General features: G+C 36.4%; 1 protein-coding gene across 1 annotated transcript in view; it reads left to right on the top strand.

Annotated features, from left to right (window-relative positions):
* Chrm2 (cholinergic receptor, muscarinic 2) overlaps positions 1 to 20,891 on the top strand; it is a 130,034-nt gene that overhangs the window by 29,178 nt on the left and 79,965 nt on the right. The gene's annotated exons all lie outside the window — the stretch shown is intronic.

Raw genomic sequence — 20,891 nt, 5'->3', positions numbered from 1 at the left:
AAAAAGCTTTCAGAGATCCAATGCAAAACTACACTCAGGAGCAGAGCAGCTTAATGTAAGGGATAAGGACAATTCTGAATGTAAAAGGGCAAACCATAAATGACTAGCCCCTAAAAGTTGGTTGCAGTCCCAGGCCCAGGTCAGTTTTATGCAAGACTAATGCCAGGCATTCTTTCTCTACACAGTCAATATAGATCATTGCAGTGGGATGTACTGGTGTTGAACTGTGAAATTCCATAGTAGGAGGTAAATATTGACCACCCTGGAAAACTCGGTGTGTTTTAAACATCAGCCTTTCAGCATAAAAGTGTGTGTTCTTTGCACATTTGCATAAGGCAGACACTACTTGCATTTTTTTTTCCTACTTTCTTCTTTCATTTTTCTTTATCAAAAACAAAATATCCAAGCCTGGGATCAGCCCAGGGGCTGGAAAATGTGTATCTTGCCTGGAAGCTTAAACAACAGGCTAGAAATGGAAAATGGATGGAAGAAATCCTGACAGAGAAGATAAACGACAGAAACGAGCAGAGTAGGTGCAAGTTGGTGATGGAGAAGAGGAACTTCCCTCAGCCCGTGGAGGCCTTGCTGGTGTGGAAAGTTCATTGTTCGGCACCATGGATCTCCAGGTGGGTCACGGTTAGAAATACACCAACCTGGAGGACTCCATGCTGTCGAGCTGTTCACTAGCAGCGGACCCTTCCAACGCCATCCGCCAGGACTGGAGTTGGGGTTTTCCACGCTCACCGGAGGACCTCCTCCTCGAGGAAACCGCGCTCTCCTCTTTCAAACACTTCACGCCTCCGCCTCACAGTAGAGGTCCTTTTTGTGCATGTTATTAAAGCTGGTGTCACAATGTACTCTGCTAGTCGAAAATAAAAATATTTTTTAGAAGCTGTTTAGAAACAATAGAGGTATTTGAAATACTAGTTTGTGACTTTATGTATGCGATGAACTTTAGTAATAGGTAGGCTTAGCATGTAAAACAATTTGGTGCTTTCTGAAATTTAATTTTGTTGGGCTTCTAAAACTGGTGTATCGGCACGTTATTTGTAACAAATGAAACATGGCTTTTGCTTTACAGTAACTACATTAATTATTTTAAGATTTTTTAATTGTTTTGCTCAATGTATTAAAAAGCAGTAGTTCCCTCTCCTCTGCATTCTAAGAAATTCCGTGAAATCTTCATTCCTTGAAATCTCAGACAGTACCAAACCCTATTCATACCATTTTTTCTTACATATAGGTACTGATGATAAAGCTTAATTTATAAATTATGCACAGTCAGAGATTAACAAGCGATAGCTAATGATAAAATAATTGTAATCATGTACAGGAAAAGGTTCCTTAAAACTTCTATATTTAAGTGTTCGATTTTCTATTTAATAATTTGAAATCGTTGACTGTTAGCAAAATCTCAGAAAGCAAAACCACGGGATGAGGGGCACGGCTGTAATGTTTGCTAAGGTTAAAACTATTTTTGCTATGCTTTAATAATAATTCTTCTTGTCTTTCAAAAGTAATATGGCTTTGGGCTTGGGCTTAAGGGAGGTATTATACAAGATATCATGAAGTTGAATTTTATTAAATGTTTTGTTTTTAATGCATGAGGATTATCTCATTACAAGATATCTTTTCTTATTGGTACTGTCATGATCTGCCTTATTATTTGTTTTCTCAATAGTAACACATTTTAAATTGAATGACTTTAATTGTCATGCAATTCTCTTTTAATGTGCTGTTGAATTCCATATGGTATTTCGTTAAAGCTGTGAATCTACTGTTCAAAGTAAGCCTGAACAAAAGATTTCTTTTTAAATTTGGAATTATATTTGACTTATCTCAGTCATACTGATCATATAAAATTAATTAATGGTTCTTTTTTCTTTGAATTTTTTCAGTTTTCTTTCTCCTTTTTTTCTTGTGCTGTTGAAGTGTTTATATAGAATAAATGTGATTACTTCTTGAGGTATTTGGGTGGTCTTGCCTATATAACTTTTGGTAAAAGTACAAATTAATTTTTTATAAAACATTTAAAATCTATTAATACATAATTCTATTTTGCTTATTCATATTTTACATAATTTCATTTTTTAAGATTGGCAAATTTTAGATTTCTTATCAATTGCCTATTTAAGAAAATGCTTGCAGCTTTTATCAAATAATTGTGCACATGATACTATTAAGTAGATTATTAACCAAATTTACTATCTTTCTTTTTCTTTTCCTAAATTTAATTGTTTTTCTCATGATTTTTTAGCAATTTTTCCCAGAGCTGTCTTATGAAATTTTAATTTTCTTAATTCTATTCTTTTGATTCTATCATTCTTATTTTTGGAGTTCTTCCCAATTTTATAGGAATTTTGTTTCCTTTCTTTTTATAATTTCTTGAATAGGATGCTTATTTTTTCTCCTCCTCTGTGTCCTCTCTCTTCTATCTTTAATAGTTCTTGTTTAATACTAAAACCATTTAGAATTATGAATTTATTTCTGATGGCTACATCAGTCCCATCTAGAAATGTAGAATGCACCTCAATGAATATAAGCCTAAGACTGTCTTTGAACGTTGACTATCACATTTAATGTGCAAGGAACTTTAACTCACTGAATTGCTTCATTTATAATTTAGAGTAAAAATGTTTGCCTCATAGTTGTTTCAAAAATTAAAATAAGATAATATACTTGTAAGTGTAAAGTCACAGAAAAATCAAATGTTTAACACAAATAATGTTTATTGTATATTATACAGTGATTTTTCTTTTAGCCCAATAATCACTTTACTTTGTAACTACTTACCAAATTATTTAGATACAAGATGACCAACAATTGCATATTTTTGTTAATTTTTATAAGATAATATAACAAGAAATATAAAAATGGCAATCTCATCAAATTTAGTCAGTGTAAGAATCATCTGGTTGAATTGACACCTGCCGAGTGAAACTCTGACAGAATGAAAATAAATAAGCCCCAGAGTGAGGGTCGGTGTAAACAGTGAAACAGTTAAAATCTAAAGTTCTCTCTCTCCTTCCCTCTCTCTCTCTCTCTCTCTGTGTGTGTGTGTGTGTGTGTGTGTGTGTGTTTGTGTGTGTGTGTTTCTCTGTTTGTTCTTTAAAAATTTCTTGAACATTTCTAATTGAAATGCATTCTGCCCAGGGAATGTGGTCTTATAATGTATACTTTTTGAAATTTTCTCAGTTTTCAATTTTTTAATTACTTGGATAGTTAAAAATTGTTACTTTATTAGCAAGGTCATGTTATAATACACACACACACATACATGCAAGTGTGAAAACATACATGTTTCACTTATATTCATTTCCGTATCATTATTTAAGTCATTTCTTTTGTTTTTTGTTTTTTGTTTTTTTTTTGTTTGTTTGTTTTTGTTTTGTTTTTCTCCGGTACCAGGAACCGAACTCATGACCTTGCGCTTGCCAGGCAGGCACTTTTGCCGCTGAGCTAAATCCCCAGCCCCTAAGTCATTTCTTTTGGATCTTGCTTTTAAAAATAAAGCTACCTTATCTGCATTTATTTGCAATTTTTGTACCCATTGTTTTTGCATCAAATTATAACTGAATTCTAAATTGTTTTATGCATATTATGAATTTTGCACATAATTAATTGTTGGTATCTTTCCTGTTCTAGCCTGAGCTAGTGTCCATTCCTGCTCACTGTGCTTTTTTCTATAACCCATTTCTTTATGACATTTTCATCATGATCCTTTTCCACCCCTCCCTAAGGAATATTTGCTTTATTTCACTGGAAACACCAGGAAGGATTGAAGTTATCCTTGAAGTATGAGTGTGATCTGAGAAGCAGATAAATCCCATTTTAAGTCTACAGAACAGTAAAAATGATTACTTTTGTGTTTGAGGAGTTCATCCTAGGCGTGATCAATAAATAGGGCTTAAAAATTATTATAGTAAAAGACACATTTCCATTTTTACTATGCAAAACATTCCCCCTTTCTTCTCACACACATCATTCTTGTCACCTTGTGAAGTATTTCTTGAAGTCCTTTCTTGAGTGTTTTTTGTTACGCTGTCCTAGTTGCCTTGATGTCCTGCATCAATTCAGAAGCTTCTGCCTTTCCTGGTTGTTTTTGACTTGGGAAAGAATCAGAAGTCGCAGTGCACCAGATCTAGTGAATAGGCTGCAGGAGGCACACGGTAGTGGTTTTGCAAGCCTGCCTTTCTGTTACATAGCGCTAGGCAGGAGAATTCATGGTGTTTTTCTTTTTTGTCACAATTAGGGAAGACAGGCACAAAAGAGAACTTCCAAAACTGCTTTAGAAATTGACAGAAAAAAAAGGATAAATGTGTTTGAAGCAAGAGGGAGTCTTTTGAGGAGGTCTAATGGCAATGAGTCTTTTACTGTGATAAATTTTTCAAATTTCAACATTCGCCATATATTAAAATCACCATTTGAATATCACTGAAATTTTCAGGTGCTTATATTTATTTTCTTATCTAAACCTCAAAACAACTACATATTATGAAAGTTTTCAACATTGTCTTTCTTTTGAGAGATAAGAAAAGTCAGTTCTAAGTAATTTGCTGAAATTCAAACGCACAGGATGTGAAAGAGACCATAACAAGGTGCTTATTCTTAAGTATTGCACAACAGTCTCTCAACATTTTAGCATTTTTATATTAAAGATGGAGTAAAACAGGGCGTAAGTAATTGTGCTTATCCTTAGTGAATTTATATTCAGATCACATTATGATACCTTTTATGAATGGGGTTGTAAAATATAGATTGGTAATGATTTTATAAACCTATGAAACATGAAAATGAAGCAGTGTGGTGAGAGGGCTGAGGCTACTTTCCCCTATACATTGGGTATACATGGGCATTCTAATACCTACCAAAGCATTTTGACTTTTCTCTTCTCTTTGACAATAGCAGCGTGCTTGCATATGTGGACTAAATTTTGAATGATCAGGTGTTATTCCAGTGAGGGATTTCTGACAGAATCAATCTGCTTGTCTGAAAATCTAAGTTATTGTGTTTAAGAATGTCTTGCAAAAATAATAGAAAATTTATTTTCATCATCTACAAATCTACCCCATGTCAGTTAAAGGAACCAGTAAAATGTGTATATTACAGAATCAACTTGGAAGTTCAAAAATAATAATGCACCTCTAAAATAAAGGTGAGATTGCCTTAATACATGCAGAATTTGAAATGCCTAGTCAACAACCTATAAAGCAGCATAGAATAGCAAGACTTTTAAATTATTTGGACCCTTGAGTTTTTAAGTTTATTTTCCCAAGAAGCTGACAAATCCTTGCCTTAATTTTCTTTGTCTTTTTATGTGCTAATTCTGTAATAATATACTTAGTATGCTGATCAGCCAGGGCCTGTATGAATCCTATTGGAATATCATCTCCACTCAAAAGTGATTCTGGACTCAATCATTGATTCCAACTGTTCTTATTTTATTCTCATGATGAACATGTCCGCATTTGTAGGAAGAGGAAAGAAGATAACACACAAATCACAAGCTTGTTTTCTGATACATGTTTGGCATATCAGTAATATTTGAGAGAACATCTTTCTTTATTGTAGAGATGAAAATAGGCAATATTATGCACTGATTATTATGTGGCAAGTCTAAGCCTTTTACATAGTTACTCAGTTTAACCCTTATTGCAACTGTGTATGGTAGGTTTGGTTTTATGCCTATTTCTTAAAAAAGAAGACTTAAGCAAACAGAGTTTCAATAACTTGGTCAAAATTAGACAGCTTATTAATATTGGTGCAAGAATTTGAGTGCAAAAGAATCACCTCCAGAGGTTAGCATCACAGTTATGCTAAAGTATATGCCACAAAGATCTGCAATATGTTTATTCAAACATGCCTGCACATACTTGTAGAATATGCATGTTCTTGAGATGATCGTGCTCATCAAATATGTTTATGGAGAGGCTCCGCCACCAACCTACCAAAGGGTGCAATTTTACTGAGCTTTCTTCTCCAATTCACACATACTATTTTTTGCATAGCTGACACAAATCTATAAAAATATGCATGCAAATAACCACATCATAATACATATTTTTGCCAAAGAAAGGCTAACTTTACAATACTAAAATCATCTTGTACTGTGTTATTTGGAGAGTATAACCAGCAAGAGGTGAAACAAGTATTGCTTGTTGAATAAATTTTCTCTCCAAGATAAAATTGTATATTTAATATATAAACAATATGTAATGATGTATAGGACAAATTTGATACACACATACATATTTCCACACAAACAAAATGCCATTTACTTTTAGCACTTGGGAGAGTAGTGGAAAATGTGAATCTCAGCCAAGCTGAAGTGTTAGGTTAGGGCCACAGCCAGGGAGGAAGGTAAATAGGAAACGCAAAGACAACATTGTATTTTGATGATTTATGCACTTCAAGGAGACCAAAAACCATGCTTATCTAATCATTTTGTTTGCAATATCTGTTTGTCCAATCCCGAGTATATAGTGTCATTAGTGAATAAGCATTTAGAAGATATCAATTACCTGTGGATGTGATTAGCAGAGTAACTTAGTACAATTCTATCTTGACCTGGCCTTACTATAGCTGCTTTTCTTTCTGGGAATTTGTACTGAAGTCAAGTAGTTATTGCTGCAGTGATATGGATTCACTGACAGGATCCTGAATCATCTTTTACCACTTGAAGGTCTTCATATAAAAGCATCAGATACTTCATTGGCTGAGCTATGACACCTGTCGCCTTTGTAAGATGTGAAGACTGTGGATCTCTTTTCATCACTGAGATCGCAGAACAAAGCCTACCGTGTTTACTAGGGGAGGACATGAAAAGGAACATGGTTAGAGGTGTGCCGATTCTCAGGCACAGCTGAAACTGCCCTCATTTTCTCCTCTCGGTAGCAGTTGTCATCTTTGGAAACTTCAGTTTGCCGGTCTTATCATTGTTATTCTTTTCTGCGCTACCAATGTGTTGTTAGTTCTGAATAGCTTCTAACTTCTTATTGCATCATTTTTAGGTTTTGGTGTGGTTAATTAAAATGAAGTGGTTTGTATGTGTGGTCAGAGAGAGTGAGAGGGAGAAGAAGAAAGGAGGAGAGAGGGAGGGAGGGAAAGAGAGAGACAGAAAGGAAGGGAAGGAAGAAGGAAGGGAGATAGATAGACAGAGAAGGAGCGAGGGATAGGGAGAGAGGTAGAGAATTTGGTGCCACAAGAAACTGTGTGCTTTATATTCTTTGTTACTGCATAATTTTGTTCTTGCAATACACAAATTACATTCCTTAGTGGGCCTGACCATAAATGCTTTGTGTTATTTCTACAGGAAACTGGGTATTGCTGATCGATTTCATACACACACTCTAGTTTAAGAGAAGGAACAAAACCAAGAGTCTTACTGTACAAAAATGCTAAGTAGTGTATGTGGGGAAATTGTTTATATTCAGCAAAATAAGAGCTGGACTTCAGCAATAATGTAGAGAAAAATTAATATGGTATCAATTCAGTTAACTGACATCATGGTTGAAAACACACTATCCCATGTAGCAAATATAATATATCTTAGATTGGTAACGTCTTCAGCAGTAGCAAAAGTGACAACAGAAAAGCAGGGAGGTATTTGGTGCTTATTGCGTATTTAATTCTTGGCTAAGTATTCTGTAGATATAATCACGCCTTAAAGTAGATACCATTATTTCCCCATTTATCTTTAAGGAACCTAAGGGTCAGAATATGTGTTAAGTAACTTGCCCAAGTTTATACAAGTAGTTTCTGTGAGGTCTGGGACTGAAAGCCATGCTCCATATCACCATGCTCTGCTAACTACTTTATTTGGAAATTCAGACTGTATCTTCATACTCACACTAGTCTGAAAAAGGGAGTCAGTGGCTGGAATAATTGTACTGTTTTCAAAACACACTTAGCAACTAGTCACAGCCTAACTGTGAGATGTCTCCATTCAATTAATTTTCCCTTTTTCAATCAAGTTTTATGTACAAAATGTTATTTTCCTTTAAATGTGACGAAAATACAGATATAAATTTTTCTGTCTTTCTAAGAGATTCCTTCTATGAGATAATGAATGAATTTTTAATATTATAGAAAAGATAACTGAAACTTTTTCACCCCTCTCTGTCATTAACACGATGGTTTACTCTGAGCAAAATATGCTTAAATATTTCTCTCTCAATATTGGATCCTGTTGAGGTAAAAGTATTAATGAGACTTTGACTTTTTTCCATCCTTTTAAATATAGCACCACACAAGCTGTTTTAGATTTCCTGTGGTGGTTGCACCAATTTTGGCATGTTTTACAAGTAATATATCTACAATAATATTTAAAAGACAAAACCTGCGCATGATCTTAGTTACTTGCAATTTGACACTGTATGTGATTAAGGGGGAAAGAGGAAATTATTTCTATTGCTCATTAATTTCCAGCTACAGCCTTTGCATTTTTAAAAAATCTGATCCTTGCATGTCATAGCAGGAACAAAACTACTGTTTTGAGAGATATACAGATAAATCTTGCTCTTTGTCCTGAGAGAACTCCTACCTTCTGCCTTCTTCAAGTCCTCTCCTGCACTCTGTCCATTGTATTTAAAATACCTGTCATGTACATTGATTGCAGCAAATCTTAGTAGTTATAAAAGGTCTCTTCTGGGTGGGGCGTGGTGGCACACACCTGTAACCCCAGCACTCAGGAGGCTGAGGCAGGAGGACTGCTGTGTGTTTGAGGCCAGCCTGTGCTTCATGAGCAAGTTCAAGGCCATCCTGCATTACATAGCAAAATCCTGTCTTTTAAAAAAGTCTCTTCTGTCTTTCTACTGAGTAGAAGAGCTATCATGTAAGCCCAGAACTTTTATTACTTGGGGTAGCTTATTAGAGGTTAAAGATGTTATCACCTGAAGTACTATTTTTGATGAGAAATAGTACTAGAGTCTAAGACAGCCTATGGATATCAATTAGAAAAAGATAACTAAAACACATAAGTATGTATTATTACTACTCCAAGGCTGCTAACTGACTTTAAATAAATTTAATACTAACATACGCAACATTAACCTTAGATTCACACCCTCTGTGAAACGAGTTCTAAATGACACCTGTCTTAGATTGCTGCTGCGTGGATTGAGATAATCTCGTAAGACTTTTCTGGAGGCATGGCACATAAATCACAACTAATGTGGTTGCAAAGTAGCTCTATTTAGGTCCTTGTTACTCTGTAGAAGACTAAAGACAGGAGGAAAACCTAGAATTCAAATGGAAAATTATTTTTTGCTAAATTTATAAGTAACACATTTAACAGTACATTAAGGTCCTGACAAAAAGTCTAACTGAATGAGCATTTAATATCTATCTAAACTGTTGTATAATATAAACCACAGTATTCTATTAATTTGTATGATGGCTATTCCAAGCATCTTATCTGTGGCTGGCATCTCTCTGATATATAAATTCAGAATACAAGTAAAATAAATAATGGATTATCCTATTTACTATTCAAGATGATAGAATATTGCTTTCTACCTCTGCAGGGAAAAGTTATTCAAAGGAATCCATTCTCAGAAAAAGAAAACATTTTTTAAAAATCTTGCTACAGTAATTTATCAGTCTGGGAGAAGTCTCAACAGCACAGTCTTGTATTTTGGGGGAGACATTTCTTCATTGCTAATGTCCACTGCAAATTCAGGTGAACCAGCTCTGTCCCCAAACACGAGAAACCTGTGATAAGGTCCCTTAGTGAACAACCGAGATTCAGCTCTCATTGGAGAAGATCTACTGGTGCTTGTAACCTTAGCGACACTGACTTGTCAAGCTGGTGCTGTGAAGTACTTTTTTTAAAAGATAACAGGGCTGAAGTTCCGAGAAAGGATAAAACATGTAAATAGAAGATGTAGGATTCTGTTTGTGCCTTTCTTTTCCCGCTATAGTGTACCTCAGGCTTATTTCCTAAAACTCATTTCCGAATACAGGAATTAAACCTACTGGGAGTGTCAGTGCACGGTGGCACAACAGTGCTCTTTATTCATGACATATGATTTTAATGTATCAGATGAGGAGTCAAGCTCTTACTTCAGAATATCCACAAACAGGTGAGGGAAGCCTGACTTTAACTACTTTCTTCTCCCACCTCACTTGGTCTCCCATAATGCATCAGGATTCCAAAAATACGCATGCAACTGCTTATCCCTGATTCCTTTTGTTTCATTTCATTATTGTTCCAATTGTTAGTCTCCTTCTCCAGTTCATGCAATTTTTCTCAATTGATTATGCAATCACTGAAGTGGCAACTTCAAACTCACCTACTCTCCGGCTGATTGCGAAGTATTCATAAAACAGTGTCTAAGGAAAGGTTGTGTCTGAAAGAAAAACAGTTACAGCTTTCATTCATTATGGTGTATTATAGTGGTTAGCCTGCTAGTTTCAGGAAGGCAGAATGAGGCTCTTTGTGTGGGGGATGCTCCAGTGGGTTCACACAGGGTACCCACCTGGGAATGAATTTACCTGTCTTCTGAAAGACATTTTCTGTAGAACGTCATAATCTGCACCGAGAGCAGCCCATGGATTGACTAACGGATAATTTTAAAAATTCCTTTTAAGAATAGATAAAAGGAAATGATGCAGAATTTCCTAAGAGAAAGAACATGTTTCTCGATTTAAATGCTACCTTGAGTATACTGAATAATTCTAATAAGCAATGGGGATTTTGTTTTTGTTTTCTAGACAGGGACTTGGTACATAGCTCAAGCTGGCCTCAAACCCACAGCAATCCTCCTGCCTCAGCCTCACAAACAAAAACAAAACAGGCACGCCACACCCAGCTCCAGAAATAGGATTTTTGAGTCTCAGGTTCCTTATTTCTAAAATGAAAGTATTAATCAAATATATTGTATTGAAGGGGGACATAGAGGATAATGCCAATAAAAGACTTTGATATATTGAAATTACACTAAAATATTTGGTATTACAATGCAGCAGACATTGCTAAGTGAAGTGTTGGGTACTTTCAATTCTTTAAGAAAGGCCTTAGTTCTTTCTCATCACTACTGATTTCCCTTGGGCACAGGAAGAGCTGTGACCCTACAACCCTAGTGGAGTAAAAGACTAGAGGGAGGCATCAATGCGTCCAACAAAATGTTCACAGTATATGCACAGTGTGACTTGCAGGCTCTTTGGGATTTCTTTGCATCATTAATTAACTTGTTAAGCTGCTCTCTCAACACTCACATCATTCCTGCAGAAAGTGGGCTTTGGAGGAAAGGAATGTAGTACTTAGTAAGACTGATTTTGATAGGCTTAGAGCAGCGGTGGTGAAACTATGGTACACATGCTGCAGTGGGCTGTTTGTATCATTGAAAACTCAAAAATGTTCTAGAGAAAGGAAGTATAAGGATCAACAGTAAAGCCAAATAACTTGCTTAAAGTTACAAAGTGCACGCATGTGTTATCTGTCTCAAGCTGAATGGGATGGATTAATTAAGGCTGTGCATGCACACCAGCAGATTAATTTACTGAATAGCTCAATGAGAAAAAAAAAATCTAGTCAATTTTCAATTGCTTAGACTATAATGAATCACTGATGTGACTAATTTACCTCCCCTGAACTGACTGATGGGTTTGAAGGGGAAGTGATCAGTAATTTGGGCCTATTGATTCCACTTAATGTTATGGGTAGTATTAAGAAATCCCAAGACTTTGGAAGGATTGTAACACACTTTTGTTTACAGGGAAATACAAGAATCTCAGAATCTTTCAAATGGAATTTCTCACTAAACCATCATACACCAAGCAGTTCTAAATCATGGTCACCATGGCAAAACCAAGAGAAGACTGCGTTGGTAGAAATAAGCAGAATAATCAGGCGATCAGAGAGGAAGGCTAACAGACAAGTGGCTGCCCTATTCTTTGTGACAGAGCTGCTGTCCACACTGCCAGCCTGCTGGCTACTCTGAAACCAGGACAGTGCGACATCAAGCAATAGAAAATATGGCAAGCACAAATGATGACTTCCAAGCTTGTCCTAGTAAAAGTACTAGTATATGGTGAGTTAATTGAATAATAAATGATAACCCAGCAGTGTGTCCTGGTCTCAGGAACCATTTCTGCACCACCTTCATTTTTTCAGCCAGACTATGTAACTCTTTTCTGAGGACTGCTTTTCTAAGATTTATGTTACACAATCATTTCAATTGTCATTGGAGTTTTCACATCAGAACTCTTATACATTCCAACTCACAGAACTTAAAGGTAACTTCTTTGGGGTATCAATTACCCAAATGGCTGCACAATATTGAAGCAAATATTATCATAGAAAGAACATATAAAAGAATGCATATAGTATTCATTTTAGATATTATGCTCTCCCTACAAAGAAATATTATCTTTGTCATCATCTGCCTTGAAACGCATTGAAGAGGTTTTGTTTGATTTTTCATTTTTTCCTTTCATATTTCAATCTCATTATCTTGTCTACAAGAGGTTCTCATGATATGGATTCGCAGGAACATAAGTACATGCAGTGCTAGTTCAGATGAAGATTTATTTCATGCCTGCTCTCCTTCTGTTGTTTCTACTTAGGTATTGCTGCATTTTAAATAGTATTTTCTTCTTTATGGCAGTCTACTTTTCCTTCATCTCCACATCCTATTTTAAAATTTACCTATTTTCACATTTTTGCTTTTATTTACTTATCCTCTTTCTCCCTTATTGTTGGGTGATCATCATTTCCTCATTTTTAGCATTAAATAATATAATGCATTTGAGTTTTGTAAATAATTGAGAATGTTATTTGCTATATTATGTAATGTTCTTCCTATAAATAAACAAAAGCTAAGTTCCCTTTACAGTTCAGGATTAGGAAGTATTGTCAGTTCGTTCTCTCTCTCTCTCCCTCTCTCTCTCTCTTTCTCTGTCTCTCTCTCTCCCTGGAAGATAATGTTTATATGACTCTAATGTCTTTACTACTCAGGAAGCTCAGTATCACAGCCAAATTTCAATTCAGGTTCATAAGTTTTCTTTTGCTTAGGTACCTTTTATTTATTGCTTTCCCTAGTTTTTGTTTGTTTTGCCTTTTGACTCCTGCTATCCTGCCATGTATATTGCTTCTAGTATATGACTTTAATTTATTTTAAAACCTCACTGACTCCTTTTTAGAAATAGGCACCTTATGAAAAGACAATGGTAACATAGAACTCAATTGTATCCATTAATCTTTAGAATTCTCCCTTTTTCTGTGCTTGCTTTCTGTCTCTGTGCTTTTGTAATTATTATTTACTTATCTTTAACTTTTCTCACACATGTTTTCTCCCCTTTTACTTTCTTCTTGAAATGTTCAAATTGTTTCTCTGTTCAGAATCTCTCGCTGTATTCTTCATTTGCTCACCCTTCCCACATTCTGATGCAAGGATATAATTGCATACCTCTTCACCTCCTATTGGTTCATAGATATGTAACCATTTCTGACCCCTTGAAGGAAGAGGATGCCTACTGGCCCTCTACAGCATCAGAATTGGAAAGGTACCCTGGAATATCAATTGTGTTACCCATGGTTCCTCACTGTAGAACTAAACCATCAGAACTGGTCTGCACAGGGAGGTCACCCTGCCATGACAGAGTGACAAGCCATGAAGGTTGGTGAGGGGCTGTCAGTTTCCTCAAGACCCGACATCCACTCTCAAGCACTAAACCTCAATCGTCAATCACTATCCCTCTAAATACAAGACCTGCCTAGGAAAGGTTATGATGTGGGATTTGTTTTTTAGATTTCCATCACAACTTTGAATCTTTCTTCCTTCAAAATAACTGAGTTAGCCAATGGGTCAGTGTTAGAAAGTTTAAGGAGTCCAGCCTAAGAAAACCAAGGGGAACCAGCTAGCACATGAATGCATAATTCATCTCACATACAGTCACAGAACAGAGATGATCGACTTCAAAGTTCACTGGATTTCATGGGCCCCTTCAGCCCCGTTGTGCCCTGTGTGTACTTTAGTCATGGCAGTCATCAATCTTCAGATGCTTCTTCACCTAGGTGTCATTTCCTCCTCTTTCTGCATTCTTCAGTGTTTCAGTTGGGATTTCATGTGATTTATGTGTGCTGAGGGGTCAGTGAGTGCAGTGGAGAGCAGCTCTCAGTGGATACAGAGTTGCGACATCCCCCCTGTTCTGATAGTTGTGTATTTTGTGACTGATTTCTATGTGTTTTTCATCTTCTTTATTTTAACAGGCTTTTATCATATCTTGCTACCAATGCACCTCACAGTATGTCCTCTTAGCTAAGATAATGACTCTTTCTGCATGGCATCTCCTTTTTGCAGGTACATATTAGCAAACTGGGTGATCAAAATGTGACTGAGGGGTTTGCAAGTGATTCAGGTTTTGAAGTTAAAAGAAGACCCCAAGTCCACTTACAGAGTTTGAAAACATAGTTACTGTCATACTATCACTATGATGGCTGTCACTCATCAGCTCCACTTTGTATATTTAAACTGTGCACCTCTCTGAGGCTCTGTATAACATTTCAAAATTGCAGATCAGAGTACAGCTGAGGAAACAGGAAGGTGCTGCTCCAAGGACACAGGCTTAAAGACATTCTTCACATATTTCTGCTTTTATTTTAAAGAGAATAATAAAAAAAGAACAATAGCAAAATGCCAGCAACATAGATAAAAACAAAACAAAGCAAAAACAAGAAAAATGATACAGAGTTTCAGAACAAAATAATAGGAATTAACAGTGGCTGTTATATGGCATATTGTTACCTTCAACGAAGTTGCTCAGATTACCAGATGTAAGAATGCAAGATTGATCAAACCATTAAAGAGAATAAAAAATAAAAACAAAAATAATTAGAAACGATGCAGAGTTTCACTAGACCAGATGGTAGGAATTCACCAATGGTTGTTATATTGCAGATTGTTGTGTTCAAATTAGTTGTTCAGATTACCAGATATAAGAATGCAAAATTAGTCAGAAAGAAAAAAAATAAGCATTAACTGTTCCTTTCAATACATCATTAGACATAAGCAGTACAGTTATCCCAGCTCGACCTGTATTTCTTTAAAAAAGCCGAAGCTCCTTGATATAACGTTCAATATCGCATGGCTCTTTTCCCGTAGCTCATTACTCCAGTATATGGTTTTCCTCACTTCACACCGCTGTACACACTCTCCACCCACAGTTTCCCATATTCCTGCCCTCTGTAAACTCTACTCCACTGCATTGTGGCTTTCCCCTGCCACTCACTTTAGCTGACACGGTGAACTACAGTTTCTCTTACAACAGTTGAGCTCAGTGTTATCAACCTGGAAAGGTATTCCTGGCACCTTCCTCAGCAACTCACAGCAATGAGAAAGTTCTACTGACACTGTGATTTTACTTCTAATGGTTCTGTATGTTCAGTTTTTTTTTTTTCTGTGCAATTTTATGTTGGTGGAGAGCTTGGTACAACACTCTTTGGGATTTTATTAGAGGCAAATGTGCTTTACAAAGGCATGAGAGAAAGTGACTCTGTCATATAATTGCTGACTCCTTTGAGCCTCATTGTACTTATCTATGGAATAGGAATGATAAGAGACTTTCTTCAAAAGAGTATTGTTAGGATTAAATGAGCTATAATATGTTAAAGTCTGCAAGTATTAACCTTTACAAATCTTAACTATACAGTCCTTTGGTAGATCTAGTAGAACAGAGCATGATTGCAAATCCAATGACAAGTTTTCTGGAAGATGCTTTCTTTATGTCATCTAACTGCACAAGTGGCGTAGAGAAAGTACTACTGCTTCTTATAAAAACAGAGGTCATAAGTTATGAAAACAAATAATACCACTCAAACAAGTTATCCCTAGTTTTCCCTAGAATGGTTGGTAAAATGTGAACATTCTAAGTCAGATTTTGAGCTCTGGTGACCAAAATTTCAGGGCATGGACTATACATACATTCTTACATAACCCCCAATGTCCTTACTGTGGCCTCTATACAAAGCTATTTAATGATTCATGTATGAAGGCTCCCTTTTATCAATCGATTAATGATTTATTTCAAACCAATCTGTTATTTACTCTCATCCAGTCAATGTTAGGAGCAGAGAGATGAGTGCATTCTTAAAAAGAATTAATCAGGAGTATAGACACCATACAAAAAGACTCATGCAACATTAAGGAATTTGAAGTTACCAAGTAGAATCTATCCATCAACATTTCAGTGAGTATGTGTGTCTACCATGAACCTCCATGATCTTTTTGTGTTAAAATGAATTTTTATATTATTTATGAATCATGAAAGGAATAACACTATTTAATCTTCATCTCCGTAATATCCATGTTACGAATAATGTGCCATCTGTTCACCTAAATATAAGCTTCCCCAGGGAAACAGGCTGTGTGCACATATTAGTCTAAGATTCTCTGACATACCTGTCCCATTACTACTTCTGCATGAGGCTTTTAAGTTTGCAGGTAGTTTCATGGTTTGGGATCAGTTATCGTAAAATTACGTTTACCAGTGAAAATGACCTGCAGTGTTGTGTAGCTAGACTCCCCAACCCACAGGGCAGTCCTCCCTCCATACTCTGGCCCCCGTGCCTCACCTCTTGCAGGACACTTAGCACAGTTTCACCACCACCCTCATTCTGCTCCAGGCATCCCTAGAGGCTATGAAGTTCCCTCTTACAGTGAACCACATTTCATAATCTCAACTTCCATCCATTTGTCATGGTTCTACCTTATGGAATAACAGTATTGGAGAAAAGATTAATTCTGAACAAGTGCTTCTGCACTTGTGCCTGCTCTGCCATAGTTTTATAATCAGAGTTCACTCATGGACACAGCAAACATGTATCAATCTCTTACTAAATGAAAAAGATAAAGAAATAGGGATAAATGTATATAAAATATGATCTCTTTGTTTAGTAGCTAATAGGCAGCATTTGTTAATACCCAGCTTGAAACGCATCAGTCAGATTTGAACACGACCCTCTAGATTTGCTCTAAGTGGTCCTGACAATAACCTATTACTTCATGTGAACCGAGCACCTTACTTCTATTAATAAAGGGTAAGATTGTGTGGCTTTGTCATGACTATATCAGACATCAGTTTCTGGCCAAATAAAAACTCAAAACTACCTTTACCTCAAACAGTTAAATACAAACCATTCAGGTACAGTTAACCCCATGTTCCTGAGGGAATTCCAGGTGCAATAGCTGCCCAATAGATGAGATATCACAGAACAGTTAAGTGGTAAGTAAAAGGAAGTCTCATTTCTCAAAGAGTATGTCAATTAATATTCTTTGTTATTGTTGTTAAAATTAGAACAACCTAAAAGTATAAACACATTCACCAAATTTCATGGATGATGTATCTGTAATACAAACTGGGTGTTTTTTGGCAGATAGCTACTTATGGGCCTCCAAACTCTATGAACAAGAAGGTTCCACCCTATGGACTGACTAATGGGAAGTTGGGCATAGACACTTGTATCTGCAAAAATATTAAGTGTTCCTCACTCGAGACTTTCAGATTTCTTTGTCTTTGGTGTCTTGCACTTTTTTTCCTTCTCCCAATTTCATGCCTGGCTGAATATGTCCTTGTCTTTGCTTAAATGCCTTACCGAGTGCTTACCACTTGCCATTTGTCCATTTGCCTCTTGAGAGGAAAATGTCTGCGATTTTTAAATTCTGACTTGAGGCTTTCCTCTGCCGACCTCTAATCTTCGTTTGCAATCTAACTCAGACTTACTTATTTAACTCATATTTCTGTGTCCCTACAATGTGTTGCAAAGAAGTAGACTGATGAGTAGGGACAGGTAAGTGAGACACATTTCAGTGCAGTGTTTGGGGCGGAGTATTGATCAACATCTGAGTGGAAATCCATGCAATGCTGTCTCATCATACAACTGTATGTTGGGTAAGTTTTTAGTCTCAGATCTCGGAGTTCACACATTTGAGCTGTTCTACTCTGATATTGAGGTTTATAAGCAGCTTGGTTATTCTATGTCTTACGATTAAGGCCGTGGAGTTTGCATTGTTTTGAAAGTTGTAGCAAGAAGCATTGCAGAAAAGGTGAAGGAAACAGGTTATATGAAAGAAATTAACTATTTGTGGAATACGAAGTAGCCCAAGGAGTCTGTGGCATCCGCCTCCATATCTGTGCACACTGTAGCTTGTACTTTGAGCCACCAGGGAAAAGGCAGTTATCCTGCGTGCAGTGTCTCCTGATGGTGCTCCTGCTGCAGCTGTCAGATGTAGGGAGCCTTAATTGACAAAATTCTATTTATACCCAGGGATAAACTTAGAAAACCAAGCCATGCTGCCGAAACTATCATATTCAGTGGGTCCCCTTGCTGTAGTCTCTATCACCCAAGTGCGAAAGTCTACAATGCACATTTTCTGTTTGCCTTTAAGTTACTAGATGGTTCACACCTTGGAATATACTCATACTGAAGCAGAAACACAGCTTCTGATGTCAGACAGGCCAGGTTTGAATTTTGTCTCTATTCAGGAAAATCATCTTAAGCTAGCTTATTACTATTTCATCATTTAAATGAAGAGTGTAGTGGTCTCTGCCTTACTATATTACCATAGGTATTAAATAAGCCCTAGTATGAATAATTCTTAAAACAATGCCTGCATATGGCTGTGTAGAACAGAGGATCTCTCTACAATCTCAGATCTGCTGCAAGCATTAAACTGTGGCTATGTGACCTTGGATAAGTTATAGAAGTCCTGTAAGCCTCAGGATTTTACATAAATAGGGGAAATGTGTACAATGCAATGTTTTTAATGCTACAGTTTCTTTCAAGACCAAAAACTGTGATCATCATAACTATCAATTGGTAGAGCCCCAGATAATACAAGTTTTAGAAAAAAAGAGATATAGCAATGAGGAAATTACCTATATTCTTAAAGATTCCTCAAAGAAGCATTAAGGTCCATAGGAAGTACTTATGCAGTAATAGACAAATTATAGTGCAAATAATCCCATAACAAGGCCTCTTTTGGATAGTACTTCTGAAACTACATTCTTTTTTTTTATTTTTTTTTTATTTTTTATTTTTATTTTTGGTTTTTCTCCGGTACCGGGAACCGAACTCACGACCTTGCGCTTGCCAGGCAGGTGCTTTTTGCTGCTGAGCTAAATCCCCAGCCCCTGAAACTACATCTTAATCACATGGAAAATTGAAGTAAAACAGGATTAACAGAGTTCTTTTCCTTAAAAGAAATGTGTATATCCTTGTCATTTCATCTAAGTAGCAAACAAATGTATTGGAGTAGGAAATTTTAAAATCTTGGTAGAGACTTTCACTGTCACAAGGATTACACATACTGACATGATGAAATACATAATGTGACAGTTATATTTAAGTTAGTTACTCCTAGGAAGTGGGCTCATAACTTGGCTCTCTCCTCTCTGATATACTATAACATCTTCGTTAGGAAGGGTCTCTAGTGGTCTGAGTAGAAATCTGGCTTTATGCTTCATTATTCAGCTCTTTTCCCTGAATCAAAACTGTTTCTTGTTCTGTGATGCTCTTGCAAAGAAACTTCCACAGAATAGACTGGCAAAGAGCAAAATAAATTGACAAGAACAAGAAACATGAGCAAAACAAGGAAGGAGGAGAAGGAGGGAAAATTTGCTATAAAGGTTGAACCAAGACTCAAGTGTCAACTTTCTGCTTGTATGACTGTGAGTAATTTATTTAACTTCTCTGACCCTCATAGTTATCAGGAGTAGGTTGAGTTAGCAATATCTGCTTTGTCATCTCATATAGAAAATGAATTGTTAAAGGTGTCTATCACAGAGGCTGGAAAGTAGTGGATGTTCAGGAATTTACAGTGAACATTTTCTGAGTGCTAAGGGAGAGCGATGCACATTCTATACTCTGTTGATCCTGGAGCATGGTCATGTGCTTCATAACTCTTCAAAACAGCAGCGGCAACAATGGTTTTAATATTCATCTGCTTTACTTGTATTCATCGTAAATAATGAAACTGATTGAGTTAGCAGCGCGTCTATTCCAGCTGCTATTTCTTCCGAGATTATTTTGTAAATTTTCTTTGGCAAAGAATTCAGTCATGATTTCAAAAGTGTAGTGCCAAGGGGGAAGGGCTCTGCCGCTCTTGACAGTTCCATAGATTGGAAAGAGCCCGTGATTGTGAATCAGATATCTCCTTTGAATATTAACTAAACCACTGCTGGCTTCTGTTTCAGAGGTAAAAGATTTAGCCTTTGAGGATATGTAACTTGAGATGGAAATGGAAGCAGAAGTAGCACCTATCTTGGGGTACTTCCCAAGTGAAATAAGAAGACATATGCAAATGCATTTCATGAGAATATCTAGCGCTACCACCGTGGGTGCAGATCATTGTTATTGATTGAGAAACCTAGGAAAAGGCTTCCTTTCCCTTTAGGTCCACAGTGTAGCATGAAATATGGGATGAGAGGAAGGAGTCTGGCTCTCCTTTGCTTTTATCCCCTACAACTTGTTCTCGGGAAGCATAACCAAAGTAGCTATTTGAATTAGTCAAGCATCTTAATATTGGGCTGAGTTTAAAACATTGGTATTTTCTCCGTCTCTTCAAAAGTATTTTTTTTGGTAAAGAATAAGAAAATGAATGTATAATTTGCTCTTTTTAAAAAAGTCTGGGGATGCAACACAGGACCTTGTACTTGCTCTGCCACTGAGCTGTATCCCCAACCATTTTTATTTTGAGGAAGTTGTCACTAAGTTGCCTGTGTTGGTCTTGAAATTATAATCCTCTTGAAAACTATAATCTGAAATTATGGGTATGTACTACCATTCCTGGTTTGCTCTTTGATTTTTGTGGATGTGCATATGTATCAAAGAAAAAATGTTACATATTCTGCCTCAGCCTACTGAAATTTTTACTGACAACCCATGGAAGCTG

Source organism: Chinchilla lanigera, unplaced genomic scaffold (assembly GCF_000276665.1).
Source record: "Chinchilla lanigera isolate Chin_1 unplaced genomic scaffold, ChiLan1.0 scaffold00093, whole genome shotgun sequence".
Lineage (NCBI taxonomy): Eukaryota > Metazoa > Chordata > Mammalia > Rodentia > Chinchillidae > Chinchilla > Chinchilla lanigera.
The sequence above is the reverse complement of the archived record's forward strand: the minus strand, read 5'-3'. Positions and strand labels throughout refer to the sequence as shown.